General features: G+C 37.0%; 1 protein-coding gene across 9 annotated transcripts in view; it reads left to right on the plus strand.

Annotated features, from left to right (window-relative positions):
- DMD (dystrophin) overlaps nucleotides 1–19,394 on the plus strand; it is a 2,532,480-nt gene that overhangs the window by 1,967,255 nt on the left and 545,831 nt on the right. The gene's annotated exons all lie outside the window — the stretch shown is intronic.

Genomic DNA, 19,394 nt, shown 5'->3' on the forward strand with positions numbered 1-19,394 from the left:
TGTATCTCACTCTGCATACCCAATGTGAAAATGTGTGCAGTGTAACATGACTCATAATTTCATTTCCCATTATATACCTAATGGCAATCAATGGCTCTTAGAGACACTATCTCCTCAAACTAGGTCCTGTCTCTTTATTATCCAGTCTTAACCCCTTGGGCTTTTCTTTCATTAGCATTATCCTAATTATATTAATAAAATTATAAACAAAAACATGAATTATGTAACTAATTGTTAAATGATTGTCCTTCACATTAGTCTAAACTCCCTGAGAACACAGGCTATCTTTCTTATTTGACATATTCTGAACCAGGTGATCTAGTAGGGAGCTGGTAAACATTTGTGTTTTTCTAATTGAACTGTAGCTGATGTACAATATTATATTAGTTTCTGATAAACTACCTAGTAATTTGACATTTGCACATACTATGAAATGATCATTATGATAAGCCTAGTAACCATCTGTCCCCATACAAAGTTATTACAATGTTATTGACCATATTCCTTGTACTGTATGTTATGTCCCTGTTGCTTATTTATTTTATAACTGGAGATTTATACCTCTTAATCCCCTGCACCTATTTCACCCCTTTACCTTCTGCCAACCACCATTTGTTCTCTGGCTATATGAGTCTGTTTTCATTATGTTTTGTCTGTTTTTGTTTTGTTTTAGATTCCACATATGAGATCATACAGTATTTGTCTTTGTCTAACTTATTCACTTAGCATGATACTCTCTAGATCCATCCATGTTGTCACAAATGGTAAGATTCTGCTATTGATAGCTGAGTAATTTTTCAAACTAGACAGCAGATTAAAAAGCAGAGACATTACTTTGCCAACAAAGGTCCATCTAGTCAAAGCTATGGTTTTTCCAGTAGTCATGTGTGGATGTGAGAGTTGGACGGTGAAGAAAGCTGAGCACTGAAGAATTGATGCTTTTGAACTGTGGTGTTGGAGAAGACTCTTGAGAGTCCCTTGGACTGCAAGGAGATCCAACCAGTCCATCCTAAAGGAAATCAGTCCTGGATGTTCATTGGAAGGACTGATGCTAAAGCTGAAACTCTAATACTTTGCCCACCTAATGCGAAGAACTGACTCATTTGAAAAGATCCTGATGCTGGGAAAGATTGAGGGCGGGAGAAGAAGGGGATGACAGAGGATGAGATGGTTGGGTGGCATCACCGCCTCAATGAACATGAGTTTGAGTAAACTCCGGGAGTTGGTGATGGACAGGGAGGCCTGGTGTGCTGCAGTCCATGGGTTCACAAAGAATCAGACTGAGCGACTGAACTGAATTGAAATTACATTTTTCACTGACCCAAAAGAATCTGCGATTTGCCAAGCTAATTTAACTCATGCCTCTAAAGTTCTTCCATGTTTCCTTCTCATATACACTCTACAAAAATTCATCCACTTGTGTAGTTTCAGTCTGCTGATGACTATCCATTTATACCATTTGCAGCTGAGAGTCATCTTTCAATTTCAGACCAGCATATCCGATTTACTTCTTTTTATTGTGATGTCCCGTAGGAACTTCAAACTTAATAGCCCCAAAGCTGAACTCATCTTTGTCCTCTTACAACCTCTTTTTCCAGATGCAACCTGCTTCTCTTCCTGCTTCTCCAGGTCTCAGTGTCAGTGCCATTTCCTCCAGGAAGCCTTCCCTGACTACCAACCCCAAAGCCTATACTCTTTTGGCCCCCTGTTATTGTGCTTATCTCACTACACTGTCCTTAAGTGTATACTGGTCTTTGTTTCTAAGGAGAATGCTTACTCTGTGAGGGTATATACAGTGGCTGTTTATCAACTGTATTACCTAGCACTTAGCTTGACACACAGTATCTTCCCACAAAACATGTTTTGATTAAATAGGGAATTGAACAAACAAAAAAGAAATAACTGTGAATGTTCTGGTGTGCCAGTAACTCAACAAAGAAGAAAAATGTACCTGTTAGGATCACTTTCAGTTTCAAGTAACAGAAAACCCAAGTTCACTAGCTTACCTAATGGAGGTCTATTTCTGTCACTTAGGAGAAGTTCCAGAATTAGGCAGGTACTGACATGGGCACAATAGCTCAGCAATGTCAGCCCCAAAGTCTCCTTGTTCTTCTTGGCATTTCGTTCAGAATATATGCATTCCAGCGGGAGGAAGGGGCAGTAGAAGGGGCAGTTCTGGTGTCAAGAAAACACGGCTTTCCCAGGAACTTTTGGGTTAGAACTATGCTGCCAAACCACCTCCGGTATCTAGGAACTGGGGTTGAGCCAGCCAATAGGGAATGTCTGCCATGAAGGGTATGAAAGGAGGAAACTGATCCACTGTCATGGTGGAGCTGGGCAGCGTGAAATTCTCTGGTGAGACCACCAGTCAAATCCGAGTAAATACAGTACAGTCATGTAGGTCATATGTTCATGCACAATGCACGCTTGTAGGATTGTCATAACAGTGGCCTATTTGGGTTTGGTGTTGGTTCTGGTCAGTGTGAAAGGGCACGAGAAGAGCTGGATTCTCTATTGGCTAATGATACCTTTACATGGGAAGCTCACATTCTGTGTATGCTGTATGTGTCACCGGCACAGATTAAACCATATTTTACCCAACTCCATCTTCTTATATCTTATATCCTTATAGATTGTATGCTAGATAGTTAAAGAACAAGAAAACTCTTTATGTGATTTTTTGCATTTTGACCTTTTTATCCAGTATCTCGCCCAGCTAAACCCAGAAGTGAAGGAACATCACCAGCATCCCCTAGATTGGTGCTGTTCAGTAGGGTAGCCACTAGCCATAGGTGGCCATTTAAGTTCAAATGATTACAATGAAATAAAATTTGAAATTCATTTCTTCCAGCTCATCAGCCACCTTTCATGTGCTCAGGAGCCACCAGTAGTGAGTGGCTTCCCCATTGAACAGTGCAAGATTGAACATTTCCAACATCATAGAAAGTTTTATTGACTGTCCGGCTTTAGATCATCTTTGTTTCCATTTCCCCTATGCAGTTTAGCATACATATATAACAACTGCATACCATATTACTTCAAAAAAAGTTTTTGGCATGTTTTGTAAATGAAAAGTATTTCCTTTCAAAGTTGTTCATGTTATTCCATTTCCTTGCTTGTACAGTTATTCCATTTCCTTCTGTTTGTCCATTTTCTAGAGTTGATGTTTAACATCTCAAAAATTACAGCTCTCCCAGAATATAAACAGTTTGACTTTTGCTGTTAATCCAATAAACATAATTTTAAAGGAAAAATTATTGATATTTGGGTTTGGGGGAAAAAGTATGTCATGACTTTGAAAAATATCTGTAATCAAGACTTCTTAGGTAGGAGAAATGTGTTGAAAACATCCTGATTACATCATTTCCCATGGTTCCAGTTTTACCACTGAACACTGATACATTGCCTGCACTGAAAATTTCCATCATATGGATAAACATATGCAAAAACTTTTGTTAATTTGGAAGCCTACGTAGAGCAATAAAATCTTTACTTCATTTAAAATTTTTGAATGTTAAATAAGGTACAAAAAAGTATAACTCAGAAGAACTTTAGTTTGGTATCATATACTGGCAAGCTGTAGTTCCATACATAATCAAAAGCAAAAACAAGATAATTTTGTTTTGTAGTTTAGTGTTCAATTTAAGTTTATTATTTGGTCAGAGGAATCTTCAAATTCTATACTGACCTTGATGGGACCTCTAATTACAATTTTATATAGAGAAGTACAAATAGCCACATGGACCTAAAATGACTTAATCTAGCATTCATGAATATTTTTTAAAAAGCTGCTTCTCATGTAAATCTTGTACTTTAGCAATTCATAACAGAACATAGATCATCATTGTGACATGTGTAGGAAAATATTTTGTTTCCCTGATCATATGCCGTATAGAGTCCATGTTAACATATAAAGCCAGAAATATGGGCTTTTGCGAGTTCATTTCTTTCCCTTCAGTCTCTGTGAATAGATATGAATTGGTGAATAAGATAATATTAGATGTAATATTACATATTATTATGAAAAGCCTCTAAGGATTAGATTTCAAGGACTGCCATCTGGCTGATGACTTTATGATGACACTGTCATGAGATTTCATTTCCTTATTTCTATTCCAGGATCACTCTTTAAACAAGAAATGAGCATTAACTCTGAATTGTCTGTCTATAGCTATAGGAGGACTTCTCCAGCTACCAATCAGCAAGGAGCAAACTCATCAAGTAGAGGGGCTGGTACTAATACCAGCAGGTTCAGCATGACTGGCAGTCCTTCGCAAAAGCTCCCAGATACCTGAGAAATCTCTCTGGGTTCTAAGAAAGATTTAACATGTATTTGTGTGCGTGTATAAGTGTGTATATGCATATTCATGAATATATATGCACATATACTATCCCTAAAATAGTATCTCAGTATTCTCCTGTCCACTTTAATAACATGCTTCAAATGTTAATAATTACAATTAAAAGTTGAGAAGCTGAAGGATTATCATCTGTGTTCTTCATCTTTGGCAACAATGAAGCCCTTGGAAATCACTCCTTGCTTCTCTATTTCTAGGTCTTTTTTCTTTTTCACTTTAAAGAAGGAAGAAAAGGGAGAAAAAATTGAGCCCTATATTGTGTGCACCAAAGAGCTACTGTAACTGAATACTGGATCTCTTTCACATCTTTCAGCATATTTTTTTAGTAACAATTCTGCTTTCTTTCTCTGGGATTTTCAATTTCTTCTTTCTTCTTGCTTCTCCCCTTCAGCCAACCATCATGTTCAAGTTCCCCTCATCCTAAAAGAACTTTTTTAGGATACCAACATTTCTATCCAGCTATCCTTGTTTCCCCCTTACCATCAAAAATTTTTAAATCAACAATTGACATTATTATTTCCTATTCTTCAGTTTCCAGTTATGCTTTGACCCACTTCAATCTGGCTTCCCTCACACTACCACTTTCCTGAAGCAAGGACTCATTAAGATTGTCAAAAAATTTTATAATAGCTAATTGCCCTGTTTTTATTTATCCATCTACTTGACTTCATTTTAACCTTGGTTCAGTTTATCAACTCTACTAGTTGAAATTTTCCCTTCTTTGAGTTCCAAAACAATATTATTTTGCAATTCTTTTATTTCTCTAATAATACAGTAAGCATGAAGTGCTTGGTGCAATGCCTAGCACATAGTAAGAGCTCAGTAAATGTCATCTATCATAAACATTTTAAAAATTCATTCACTCAGTGAATATTTTAGTGCTGGATATGTGCTCAGTAGAGTCAGTTCTTGGTCCAAGGTATACAGCAGAGAAAAGCCCTCCCCTCGTGAAACTTACATCCTGGGAAGGAAGTGAGAAACAGACATTAAAAATTAAAATAGTTAAAAAAAAAATTAAAATAGTTAAATGTATGGAATATAAGATTGTGATAAGTACAATGTGGAAACATAAAGAGAGCAAGCATTTGAGAATGTGTGTATGAGTGAGCGTGTGGTGGAAGAGAAGGGTCATTACTTAAGTATGGTGGATAAGAAAGATCTCAGTAAAAGCGTGAGGTTTAAGCAAAACCTAAAGAACCTAAGGAAGTGAACCCTGTAGATAGTTGGAAGAAAAACAGTACAGGAGGGTTCTAATAACTGGAAATCCTCTGAGACAGGCGTATGCTTGGCTGGTTGAAGGAACCTTAATGAAACCTGTATGATAGGAATGGGTTAAGCAAACAAGAGTGCAGTGGACAAGGCATTCAGAGAGGTGAGAAGAATCTGATTACATTGGGCCTTATAGGCTTATAGGCCCCTCCTCTTTTGCTTTTACTCTGAATGAAATGGGAGTCATTGGAGGGTTTTGAGCAGAGGAATAGCACCTTTAACTTCTCTGGCCCCTCTGCAATAACAGACTGAAGGAAAGCAGTGAAACCATTAGGAGACTATTGTCATAACTCATTCAAAAGACAACTGTTATTTGGACCAGAATAGGAGAGGTGAATGGTAAGAAATGGTTGACTTCTATGATATTTTAGGACACAGCCCAAAAGGTTTTGTAATGGTTTAGATTTAGGTATGGAAGAGAGGCATCAAGGAAGACTACGGAGTTTTTAGCCTGAGCAACTGGAAGATGGGAGACTCACTGAGATGGAGGAGGCTCTAAAAGTAACTCATGTTTTAGGAAGAACATGTGCAAATGTCACTTTTGAAATGTCTATTAAGCATCGAGGTGGAGATGTGGAGTAGATAGCTGGCTATAAAATCTTAAGTTCTAGGCAATGATAGGGACCCAAGATACAAATCTGGGAGTTATAACAATAATCAGTGTATACTCTCTTTGCTGTATACAACCTTTAAATCCTGGTGTTCCATTCTTCAATCTTTCTTTTATTTCTCGACACACATTTCAACTACCTTTGTCAGTCAACTTCAACTACCATTAAGACTCCTCAGTGTTTTTTTCCATCTCACATCTTTGTCCTCTTCTCTAGAACTATACTTCCAGCCACCTCCCATCTCCATCTGCATTAACTACAGGCTCCAAAATGTCTAAAGTAAAAGGCATTATCTGCCCCCTGAAACAATGTGTGTTTCCTATGTTTTCAGGGAAAGCATAACTTAATTGCTTGATTGTCTTTAATGCTGAAAACTTAAGAATTACCTTCTACTTTGTCCTCCCTCTCTCTTCTCTACTAATACCTGTATTAAGTTGGCTTCTAAATTCTGTGACTTCTACTGCAAAAATTTCTCTTAAGACTAATGCCTTTTCTTTATTCTTCCTCATCACCTCATCCTAAAACCTCTTCATATTATACCTGGTAGATTGTGACCATGTCTTCTCTGTGCTCCCAACCATTGAATCTCTACACTCACTTGGTATTCACACTGCCCCAGAGTTATTTTCCTTAAAACTAATCTGATTTCCCTTTCCTCTTAGCACTATTGTTTTCTTTTGGTTTTTTTTTTTTTTTTTTTTTTTTTTTTTTTTTTTTTTGCCTCTTGAAATCTGATGGATGATATTTTCGTAGGTGATATATTCCCAAAAGTATGCCCCAATTTTTCTGACAACAGAAACAAACAAAATTGATTTATTTTCAGGGAAGAAAGGCAAATAATACCACAATGTGTGCTTGTTTGTCAGTTTGTTTATTTAGCAGAGGGACAGGCGTGAACTTCATAAAGTAGTCGTTCACTCTGTCCACAAAATGCTGTCCTTTCTCAAAACATTTTTGGAATTCCTTTTCTGGAACTCCTTGGGGACTGTTCTCTGATCTTCAGAAGACTGTTATATTATTGTGTAGCCACACCTTGTGTTTGAGGTAACAAACACTGTACTCACTAATTGTCTGTGTACTGAGTGAAATGAAGCAATTCATCAGATATTGGACACTAAATGGCTTTGGATTATTTCCAGAAACTTAGAAGATGAAGATTTGCTGCTGCCCTCTAAACTACATAAAGAATATGATATGATGCTAACAGGAGATTTGTTGAAAACACGACTTCTTCTTAAGTCAGAGACTGCCTATTATATATTTGTAGCATGTTATGGTCATAAATATTAATGCTACAAAGGACCCTAAAGCCACCAGTTCAAAATTCTCAATTTAGAGTAACCCTATTTTTAATCCCTCTCATGAAAAATATACCTTCTAGTCAATTTTTAGGACTAAAGGGGATTTGGTATATTGAAAAATTCAGTCAATTAGCAACTCTTCTAGGTACACTTCTTTTGGCAGTATGAGGACATTTCTCTAGGCTCTTCAAGACAGAGTTGTGTATATAGTTATAAGGCACTCTGGTTTTTATACTGCTGAGACCCTGTCTTCCAAATGATTATGAAGCATAAGAATTCTCGCCATCTCACAATAGGATAGTGTATTATAATACCTGTAATGCAAACCTTGGGGCTCTGGGCCAGGGAGTGTCGTGATCCATGCGAATCTAAAAGGTTCATGGTGGCAACTGCCTGCTTCGCTTTATGTCGTTTCCTTTAAAGCAATTAGAATGTTTCTAGCTTGCAGGGATTGCATAAAAAGGGAGACATTTGGGATCATATCATTGGTGATTTACTGGTGTGGAAAATTACCTAGTCGTGTAGCCAAGTAGCTGTGTTCGTTTTAACCCAGTCCCGCGGTCCTAAACCAGGCCCTCCAAGCACACCAAAATACATGCTTACAAATGCCTCTTCACACCATTTACCCATGAAAAGACTCTGAAATTTTTAAAAAAAAGACATAATTGTTTCCTAAAATGAAGTTATAAGATGCCAGCAGACCTTTCTTTTCTTCATTCATTCATTTAATATTATGGTGTCTAAAATTAAAACAAATGAGTGAAAGTTTCACTTGCTTCATTTAATTGAACCATTAATGTTAACAACAGCATCCATTATATTACTTTTCAATTATATTTGCATTTTTCATTGTCTCCACATCACTCTCATTCTCAAAGTCTTTAAAATAGTCAATAAAATATATAAATTAGCTGGAGTTTATTTTTAGAAAGATGAGTTATTTTGACAAATAGGTATAATCATCATTTGATTTGGGATTTTATCTCTCCAATTCTAACAGTCATTCTAGTTTAGGGATCTTTTGGCTTCATAAAATTTATGATAGGGATTTATTTTCTTTCTATAAACCATTAATTCATATGTATTTCTGAAAGTAAAAAATATGCAGAACATGTAGGTATTAGTGAGTTTTTATGGAATTTATCCTTTTCAACTTCCTCCCCCAGAGAAGGGGGTCACTGAAGCATGTCTAGGTAGTGATCAACAGCAGCTCTTTCTCAGTACCCTTTTACGACTTGGGAAGCATGATCCCATCCCTGACTCATTGAGGCAAAGAGCCCAGCTCAGGTTCTTTGTGTTGTTTCTTGAGCCCAGTAGATTCTGAACTCCTGGTAGCCACCACGTACTTCCCAGAGCCCATCAGCTTCATGTCTTCAGCCCTGCACACTACTTTGTATTTCTGTGCCATTGCTGACCCACAGATCTACATGTCTTGTTTTCTAAGCTCAGATTGTGCCTTTTGGTTTTGTGTTTTTATATTTTACCTATACCATTGGTCTGTGTTTAAAAGTTTCTTCTATACTTTGAAACAATTTTCTCCTGATATAAAATGATATCTACTAACTGTAGAAAAATTTAAAAATTGAGAAATAATCCCCATCAACATTTTTTTTAGCATTTTCTTTCATAGTTTTGTAAATGAATTTTGTTTATATTTATTTAACTTACTCCCAATTTAGTAATAATTGAAAGCATCCCCAGATTGTTTTTTTTTTCCTTTTAAAAAGCCTAACTACCTTTTTTTAGGGAGGTAATGCATATATATTATCTTTTTAAGAGGAAAAAAATGGGAGGAGGAATACTTTCTTGAGGTACATGGTGACTTATTAAATAATCAGAAACAAAAGCAGTATCTTCACGCCTCCAGACAATGTTTTATGCTCTGGCCATTCTGCCTAGCATCAGTATTCAGCCAAAGAGATAAAAACTATTTAAATTTGTGGAAAATCAATTCCCCATTCAAATCAGTGGTGGTGTGTTTTTATTATTTTCTAATATTCAGCTTCTCAGTTACCCTCATCAAATCTCTAATATGGTACTCATGACCATTCTGTGGCCAGCCAGGGTCTTCATGCCATAGAGCATTGAAATCAAGTCAAACAGACCTAATCCAAGCCCCTTTGGAGACTTGAACCTACATTTCATAGATTTGTAGCTACTCATACAATTCCTGAGGAGTTATGTTTTTCTTTTATATTGCAAGTATTTTAAATCTACCTAGTGAAATTGAATTAGCTATTAAACATCAATTTTACCACAACTTCTTTTTAAAAATATTTAAATGAAACAAACACTCAACAAAAATGGTCAAACACAACTTGCATCCTGAGACAAATTAAGTAAATAATCATCATGAAGTCATAATAATTGTTTATGATTTTTATGTTTTTTTGGTAGCAAGACATGACTTATTAATGTTTAATATGTGACTCATATCTAAGTTGCCTATTAAGACAGACATGTTAAAATGGCATTGTTCTTTTTAGCTGTGAGTATAGCTGCTGACCTCTACTTAGACAGAGCTGGTGTTCCAAACCAAAATCTGTGTCTCTGAGGTCTATGCTCCCTTCATTGCTTTTTAATGGATACGTATCAACTTGGAAGGAGGTTCTGGCAGCTTTTCACAGTAATCTAATCTCAGCTTTGTCCTCTTCAATATTTCCATCAGTGACTTGGATGAAGACGTAGATAGCATTCTTATCAAATTTGCCAGTGACACAAAGCAGAGAAAAATGGCAAACACAATAGACGAGTATCAGGAGCCAGAAAGATTTCAGCAAATTGGGGTGGAAGGCTGAATATTGAAAGGTGGAATGTATAGAAGGCACAACATTTGGTTCAAGAGAAAAGTAACATAAAAGACAAAATCCAGCTGACTTAAGCCTGGAAACAGGGAGAAGAAGGTTCCCTGAGATGGAGATTTGTGTGCAGAAGGTTTGTGGAGAGTGTTTCCATGATATACATGTATAAGTATGTGACAGAGGTAACATGGGGCAGAAAGAGAAGCTACCCTGCAGTGAATCTGAGGCCTGGGGAGAGTCTAAGGGGAGGTCTGGAATCTGTAGCTCCCTTCAGAGATGTGCTGAATTGAGGCAAGGGAGCTGGGCCTTTGTATTCCAATATCAGCCAGTTACTGGTTCTGGGTCACTCTGTGGGAGAGGGCAACTTTGGATAAAACCTACAGTTGAGGGCAATTTCCAGTGAGAGTGGCAGCTGTGAGCTGTTAGCAGCCAATGATCCTACTGAAAAGGGCATGGGTCTTGGCAGAGCATCAGTGTATATACTACCCAAGCATTGCCCCAAAGTTTGGTCCCTGGACTAGCAGCATTAGCGTCATCTATGAGCTTGCTAGAAATGCAAATATATGGCTCCTACCCTAGCCTACTAAATCAGAATCTCTGGGGATGTGGTCCAGAAAACTTTTAACATGCTGTCCAGGCTCCAGGTCATTTCTATGCATATTAAAGTTTGAGAACCACTGCACTGTGTCAACCAAGAACATTCAGAATTGGGAGATAAGACAGGTTTTAGTGACAATCATCTTTCCTTCTCTCTCTCTCTCTCTCTCTCTCTCTCTCACACACACACACACACTGCAATAGAGCAATAGGAAAGGAAAATTAGGGAGCTGTTAGGCTGAATCAATTCAGGCATGTAATGTAGTCTGAGAACTTATATTTCAATTTAGCAGAGAGAGGAATTTTGTGATCAAGCTGTCCAAAGGTGAAACAGGCTGCCTCTTAAGGTTGTAGAAGTATTCAAGAACAGGCTGGGTAATGCCTTGGTGTGATAATTTCAAGCATCGGGTAGACATATGACTTTGACTTTAGCATCCTGATCATCACCCTCATATGCTTTTCTTCTCTCTTTTTTTTCCCCAAGTGAGTCTCTGCCGAACTAGTTAACTCAAGAAAGGTTATATGGCCCAAAAGAAAAGTTTAGGCATTATCAGGTTAAGTCAAAGTAAACAAACTTCCATAGAACTAATCAGACTTTCATTATATTGTATGGATTATGAATACACAATGTGTGTTTGGGAATGCATGAGGAAAAGGATAGTCTGTATAGCATGCATACATTCTAGAATTTTGTGAAACCAGTTTCTCTAGCAGAATCTTACGGGCCACTCTAGTAACTGGGACAATACTCAGCACTCAATAAGCATTCATAAGAGAGATCACATAGCATGTAGCCCAGGCTGCCGCATGGAGAGCATTTCACTGTATGTTACCTAAGTAGAATTCTCAAGTGCTATTAGCACAACTTTTCACTAGGGTATAAATTTATAAATTTGCATACCAGTCAAGGGAAGCTGTGGTATTCTACCTTTGGACTCTATACGTGCATATTTTCTATTATCCCTTGGATCTATTATTTTCACTTCATATTCTATTAGAAGTTTAGGAACATTGTCATGGGTGGGTGGATGGTTAGATAGATGACATAGATATAGATAGGTGGGTAGATAGACAAGGGAGAGGAATCAGAGAGAAAATGAAAGAGGAGGAAAAGAAGGAAATAACTATGAAAACAATGACAGTGATGACAGAGAAAGAGAAAGATCGATTCTCTGGCACAGCATATTTGAGTCATACTGAATCTTTGTTTTCCTGAAACATTCCGCAGTGAGAATAGAAGGTAAATCATTCAGAAATCACACAAGTAATCTTAGATCCCTTTAGTAAAAGAAGTCTATTTTAGCAAATAGCGATAAGCAAGAGAGTCTATTATAATTGCTGGGATCTGATAATATGTATTTTTTTTCCCCTGAAACAAATTCCATTAACCCTCCTTGATACTCTGTCCTCATCAACATGTTAATGACATGGGACTAACCCTTAGAGGTTTTTTTTTCCCCCACACAAAACATAATCTGCAACCTGCTAATGATTGCATTTAGCCTAATTGTAAGGTTGCTGCTGGTGACAGAAAAATGTATCCTGGCAGATAGACACTTCTAGAAGCTCAGCCAAGCACTTGGTGTGTGTGAATCAGCCTCTCACTTCTCACTTGGCAACCATTCCTGATGGAGAGACTCAATCTGCTCTGAGGAGAGGCCAGGGCTGTTCAGTAGAGGACCTGGAGAAGCACAGTTCTAGCAGGATTTTATAGACCTCTTGGCATGCCAGTGGCTCAGGACACCTTGACCACAAGCCCTTAATCAGAAGGGCAGGGCAGCTTGCTCAGGCTGAGTTCTGCACTCTCTTGTCAAATAACAAGCAAGGAGACAGACATCTTTACCAGTTGCTAGTCCACATTCTAAATGAATATAACATTTCACACATTTGAGTTCACTGAGTCTGTGTTGCCAATTTCATTATCAAAATGTTTGTAACTAAGGAAAGGATACTGAGATGCAGACAGTCTATTACTTTCCCAAGTTCAAAACCCCTACTTTGTGACAGTTCTGATGCAGAAATTCTTGTGTTTGAAGAAAAAGAAGAAAGACTTTTTTTTTTTCTTTTCCTTATGTTTACATTGAAGTATCATTTGTATGATCTTGGGTTCTCTAATTCAGAGGTCCCCAACCTCCAGGATCTAAGGCCTGATGATCTGAGGTGGGGCTGATGTAATAATAATAGAAATAATGTGCACAATACATGTAATGAACTTGAATCATCCTAAATCCATCCCCACCCCAAACCCTGGTCCGTGGAAAAACTGTCTTCCACAAAACTGGTCCCTGGTGCCAATAAGGTTGGGACTGCTGCCATAACTCTTTGAGAATTTTCTCATGTAGGGTGATTTGTTACTTTTTAATATTTCAAAAAATTCTAGTGCATACATATATATACACACATACATGCAAGTAATTTTATTAACTCTTTTCTATCTTTGCCAGCATCATTAATATGACTGACTCCAAAAGGGCATCTAGCAAGTATTTCCCATTCTTGGAAAAGCAAGTTTCTCTCCATTTTTCTTTTTCTCTATTCCAAACTTGAGCCAAATTTTGCTTTTGAAATGGGTTATCTGGTAGAGCCTCGATTCTAACTTTGAAAGAAAAGACTCAAACACTGACAGTTACATGTGTGCTAGTGTCATTATTACATAGTGAAAATATCTGAGGAAAAAAGACTGATATTGACCTATATTTTTCATTTTCTAATTAATCACTTTGGTAAAAATTAAGCACTCTTTTCCAGGTACTGCAATGGTTGTTGGAGATGCTGAACAAAATTCTTCTTGTATTTATATTTATGAATATATATGCTAGGAAAGTATAATAATAATATCCTTTTCTCTAAGGAGAGACATAATATTCTATTAATACTAGATATAGGAAGAATTTTCCATACTGTTATAATTTAATGAGGGAATCTACAGAATTTTAAATTTACTTGCACTGGGTTAATAACCAAGATTTTTTTAAATGTGCCTTTGTAGAATTGCTATTACACACTTATTTAATACTACTATTGTGTCACTTGAGTACATATTCCACTCACAAAACAAATATGCAGTATTTTTAGTTCTAACACCAAGGCTACACCAGTACTTTTATTTTTAGCACATCATTTTTTATGAAGATTAAAATAATCATGTCACATGTTGCAAGTTTTAAGAGCTACTTTAAAATATATGCTCCAGGAAAAACATGATCAGGTGGGGGAAATCATGATGTTCATACTTTCAAATGAAAAATCAGATGCATATGTGCCAATCAAAAACATTTGATTTTTATAGGATAATGAACTACAACTTAACCTCTAGAGACAGCCATTTTTTCCTCCAAGAACTCAAACTACTTCATGATAAAGTATTAAACTCAGTCCCAGAATCTAGTTATATAATGATACAAATGTTATAAATAAGAAAGGGAAAAAGAAAAAAAAAAGCTTATCCACAAATTATTTGCTTCTGCTGACAGCATTTATTGAAGAAAGTGCATGAGTGATATACACAGTGGTCTCTCAGAGGTGCGGAGTGGCCATAAACTGTGTTTTCCATCATTACAGCAGGGACTTAAAGAGCTGGGTTCAACTTCCGAAAGTTGCTTGGGGAGCCAGTGATTTCTAAGTAATCACTGTAAAATTTTTGAAATTAAATTCAGCAACTTCACTAACACCAAGTGAACAGAGACATCACACTCAGCAGCATGGCCACTCTGAATGGCATTCCTCTTTCCTAGAGGTGCCGTCTCATTCATTGTCAATCCTGTAAACAGGCCTCACCTCCCCTCGCCTGGATTTTGATGTGGGGAATTTTATCTCTCTGTGCTCACAGGACTCATAGAGCAAAATAATCCTTGGATTAAAAAAAAAAATTAACTCCCATTCTGTGGTGAGCAAGAGCAAGTGTAGGATAACTACACTTACCTGAATGAACATTAATAGGAAAGTGACCAGACTGTTCAGTAATCTACTTGTGTGGGGTTTTAAAGTGTTGTACCACCATCAGTGCTATCATTGGCATATACCTTCAAACCAACTATAGCCGATCAGTTGATTAATCACTAAGGGTCTTATTTAAATGGCAAATCTAAAGAGCATTTTGTTTTTTCAGAAAGCTCATGCCAGTACTAGAATAAACCAGATGCTTTATAACTTGGTATCCATAATTTAAGTAGTTGTCCCTCAAAGGATTTCTGATTCCATTTCCTTATTACTCTGGCTGCTAGAATTTGAAAGAACACACTGAGGTAATGACAGGCTAAAATCAAATGTGTTGATTTCATTACTAAAGCTTATCTCTGATTTTTTATTTTTGCCAAACTTTGCTTGCTTATTTTAACCTCATGATACTATCAGCGGATGGTGGTGCTTTTAAAACCGTGACTGTATAGTTTTCTCTAGATAATTTTAAAGAATGCTGGCTTACTTGAGGACTTTTCCCCCACTAAAGCTCAAAAACAAACTCTTCAAATATTTAATTACTCTAAACAACAGAAAATGGGAGCTTTCTTTTCCAAAAGAAAACAGAGTCTATGGAAAGGTTGCTTACAATACTCAGCAGTACTCAGATTGTTGACTAATCTTAAAGGAGAAAGACATCAATTAATTCATTGAGAAGCATTAACATTATCCTATCCCAATAATTCGTATCATAAAAATTTGGGGCAAAATAATTTAGATGATGTTATAGTGAGACACGGCTGAGTGACTCGTGTGTATAGTATATATATAGTAAATGAATGTATATAATAAATGAACACTCATTCATTCAGCCTTGACTTCTTTCCTACACAATGGTTAAAACTTGCATCAAAAACTCCTCTTTAAAAATCTATCCTAAATCCTATATAAAAATAGCTGCAGTATAAAAAAGGTATTATCTCTTCTTTAGGGATATCCAAAAAACTAAGGATATTCATAACGTGGTTTGTCTTAGAAGAAATGCTCACCTTTGGGTGAATAGGGATGTTTGGGAAAAATAAAACTCAAAGAAACATTGCCTTTAATATGCCTCCTCTCTTGTTATTTCTATAACTTCTCTGTGCTCCTGTCCCCATCTTTGCCTCCCTTACTCCCTATTCCTTTTGATCTCCAAGCCTCTACGGTTTCTCCATTATTTTCAGCAGTTACTTCCAGTGGGTCTCACACTTTGTCAGGTCTTATATTCCTATTATTGCCCATGTATCTTCTCATCCCCGGTGGCTGGAAAACCATGTATCTCCTCATCCCCGGTGGCTGGAAAATCCTTGTCTCGGGCCCCTTCAACATCTTCTTGCCTTTCCAGTTCTTCTGCTTCTCGGCATTTTTTTTTTTTTTTTTTTTTTTTTTTTTTTTCGGTCTTTGTCTCATCTAAATATTTCTCTCTTCTGACTCTAAGAGCTTATCCACTTAGACAATGGCATATCAGAGTGTTGTTCCTCTGAGCAGATCTTCAGCACAGCCATCTAAATGCTGCCATGACGTGAGGTTACCTTGCTATTGTTCACTTTTTCCATGGTGTATGCAAACTGCCTTGATCCAAGTCAAACGGTATCATAATTAGGGAAATAAAATATGCAAAAGCCTCCTCAATTATTTTACCCTAGAAATAGAGAAGTGATTTTGAACCAGATACATAGAATAATATTCATGTCACACTAACAGTGTTATCCAGTTAGCATCTTATTGTAAATTCGTTCCTTAGGACCTTGTTATCTAGGAACTTTTCATTTCCAAATGATAGGTACCTATGTACTAATTGCAAATTGTTTTAATATATCTTTTACATAAAAAATTGTCCCTTTTGAAAGCTCATTTGAAAAAAAAAAAGAAAGCTCATTTGGAAAATAATTTGGGGAGGAGACATAATTTTTTTAAAATATTCACAATGTGCGTTTATGCCCCCATTTGTAGTCCAAACTGACTCTGTTAAACTTTGTGTAGCTTTTTTAAAAAAATAATAACAAAATGTCTATACTTTTTCATTCCTGTGAAAACAGGGTTTCCAGAGTTAGTGAACTTAAAATAGTTATTGTACAAGTTAGAAACTTGATTTGTTCTTTCCATCGTGTTCATTGCTTTTTCAACACAGCAAAATTGTAAATGTAAACTTCTCCCCTAGAAGATGAGTTGGGCTGCAATTTTCAGCTAATTGGGAGAAGCAGCCCTGAGTTGAACACTGTCAGGCTGATTTGAGTCTTAAGATATGATGATGATTATTGTGTCAAATGTAATCAAGAACCTGGGCTCTGAACTACTGAAGGCCTGGCTGTTTTTAATTCAGGTCCGTATATGAAGTAGACCTCTGGTTCACTGGTAGTCACAGCTGCCTGTAAAAGCGAGCAATTTTAAAAATACAATTCTGTTCTCTGTGGAGCTGTTAGGATCAGGGATTGGATGCACAGAGGGCAGATATTCTCATTCTGTCCCTTAAAAATTCTATTTATTTTCAGTATAATATCCTCATCTTGAAATTTCCCTGTAGCTCTGTATCCGTGGTTTTCAACCTCCTCATATCCAATGCCAACCCCTTTCTTTCTTATAACAAACACTTTGTAACACCTTCTTTACAGTCATAAACTAAAATTTATAGGTAATATATCCTACCTATAGACACTTTAAAAAAATGATGTGCTAACTTTAATTTTTAAGAGAAATACGAGTCATTTATAATAAAATAATATGTATTTCAGTATGGAGCAATTCAGTCAGGATCACACTGGAACACAAGTGAAGGTTCTAGTTGACTACACTGTGAATGTAATATCAACCATTATGGAGTGACACTAGTGTGTTGTATATGGACTCAAATACTGTGAGTGTCATTGGCCATCCATAGTGTAATTTTCCAAAATGCTAAACAACTTTTAACAAAATCTGTAACAGCACTAGGTAAACTTTTCCTTGGGCTTTCATGACAGTTGGGCTTCCCTAGTAGCTCAGCTGGTAAAGAATTCACTTGCAATGCAGGCAACCCCAGTTCGATTCCTGGGTTGGGAAGATCCTCTGGAGAAGGGATAGGCTACCCGCTCCAGTATTCTTGGGCTTCCCTGGTGGCTCAGCTGGTAAAGAATCCACCTGCAATGTGGGAGACCTGGGTTCGATCCCTGGGTTGGGAAGATCCTCTGGAGAAGGGAATGGCTACCCACTCCAGTATTCAGGCCTGGAGAATTCCATGGATTATATAGTCCATAGGGTCACAAAGAGTTGGACATGACTGAGTGACTTTCACTTCAGTTCCTTTTCTGAAAATTTTGGTGTCTATTACAATCTTGACGAAAGTACTTTATATATGTATGTAAAATTGAGTTAAGTTTTAGGTTCAGGTGTTTAAAAGCTTGGTCTTGGCCTACATGAGTGTCTAGCCGGACATTCAAAAGTATCGTAGGGGAACTTCCCTGGTGGTCCAGTGATTAAGGCTCTGCTCTTCCAATGCAGGGGGTGTGGGTTTGATCTCTGGTGGTGGAACTAAGATCCTACATGCTGTGGGGTGCAGCCAAAAGGAAATGGAAAAGTATTGTGGGACTTGGGACAGTGTTTTGTTCGTGGAGTCTACCATCTCTAGCCCCTCCCCATGGAATGCCAGTACCACTCTTCAAGTACTCTGTTAGTCAAAACTGTCCCTCAGTTTCCAGAAAGCCTCTGTTGTGTTGTCTGTAAAATTTGGTTAAATATTTTTTCATGATGAGAACTGATCTATTGATTAATGAAATAGCAATATTCTCTGAGCACCTAACCTCTTTCTTGGTGATCCAGTTGCAATTTTATATGACTAATGAAATCAGCAAACATTTAAGATCTGCTTGATTGTCTAGCAAAGTCTTTAAATATTCTGTGACTATCATTGCAGTTAAAATCTATCTCCACCATCATTAGTAAATGTCCTGCTCTCTACAAAAGGGTGATGATGACATTCCTCTCAGAACTGTGTTAATTACCTTCTAAGTAGATGTTGATGAATGCGGTTGAATTCTGTGTTAAAATCACAGGAGATATTACTGTAGCTACCATGACGAATGCTTATTAGATGGAGGCTGTGAGAGAAATATGAACCCATTTCTTGAAGAGACTAATCAGGTAATTTAGTAAAACAAATACACACACAATCAGTTTGAAAAAAAAAAAAAAACTATATTACCTATATGTTTGAGGCAAAATTTTTTTTCATTGAAGAATTTTCTTCAATGGGTAAGCAAAATGCAGCCATCTATTTGCATTTCATCAGGGCATTTGACAGGTTCTCTCATTATATTCCTATGACTAAGTTGGAGAAATACTGGTTAGATTCAAGGCAAATTGGATGGTTTAGCAACCATTTCATGTTTTACACAAAGAATGGACATTAATGGGTTAGTATCAGGAATTCTCTGGTGGTCCAGTGGTTAGGATTTGGCACTTTCACATCTGGGGACCCGGGTTCAATCCCTGGTCTGGAACTAAGATTTTAAAAAAAGAAAAGAAAGAAATAAGATTAGTGTTGAG

This window comes from Cervus canadensis, chromosome X (assembly GCF_019320065.1).
Source record: "Cervus canadensis isolate Bull #8, Minnesota chromosome X, ASM1932006v1, whole genome shotgun sequence".
NCBI lineage: Eukaryota > Metazoa > Chordata > Mammalia > Artiodactyla > Cervidae > Cervus > Cervus canadensis.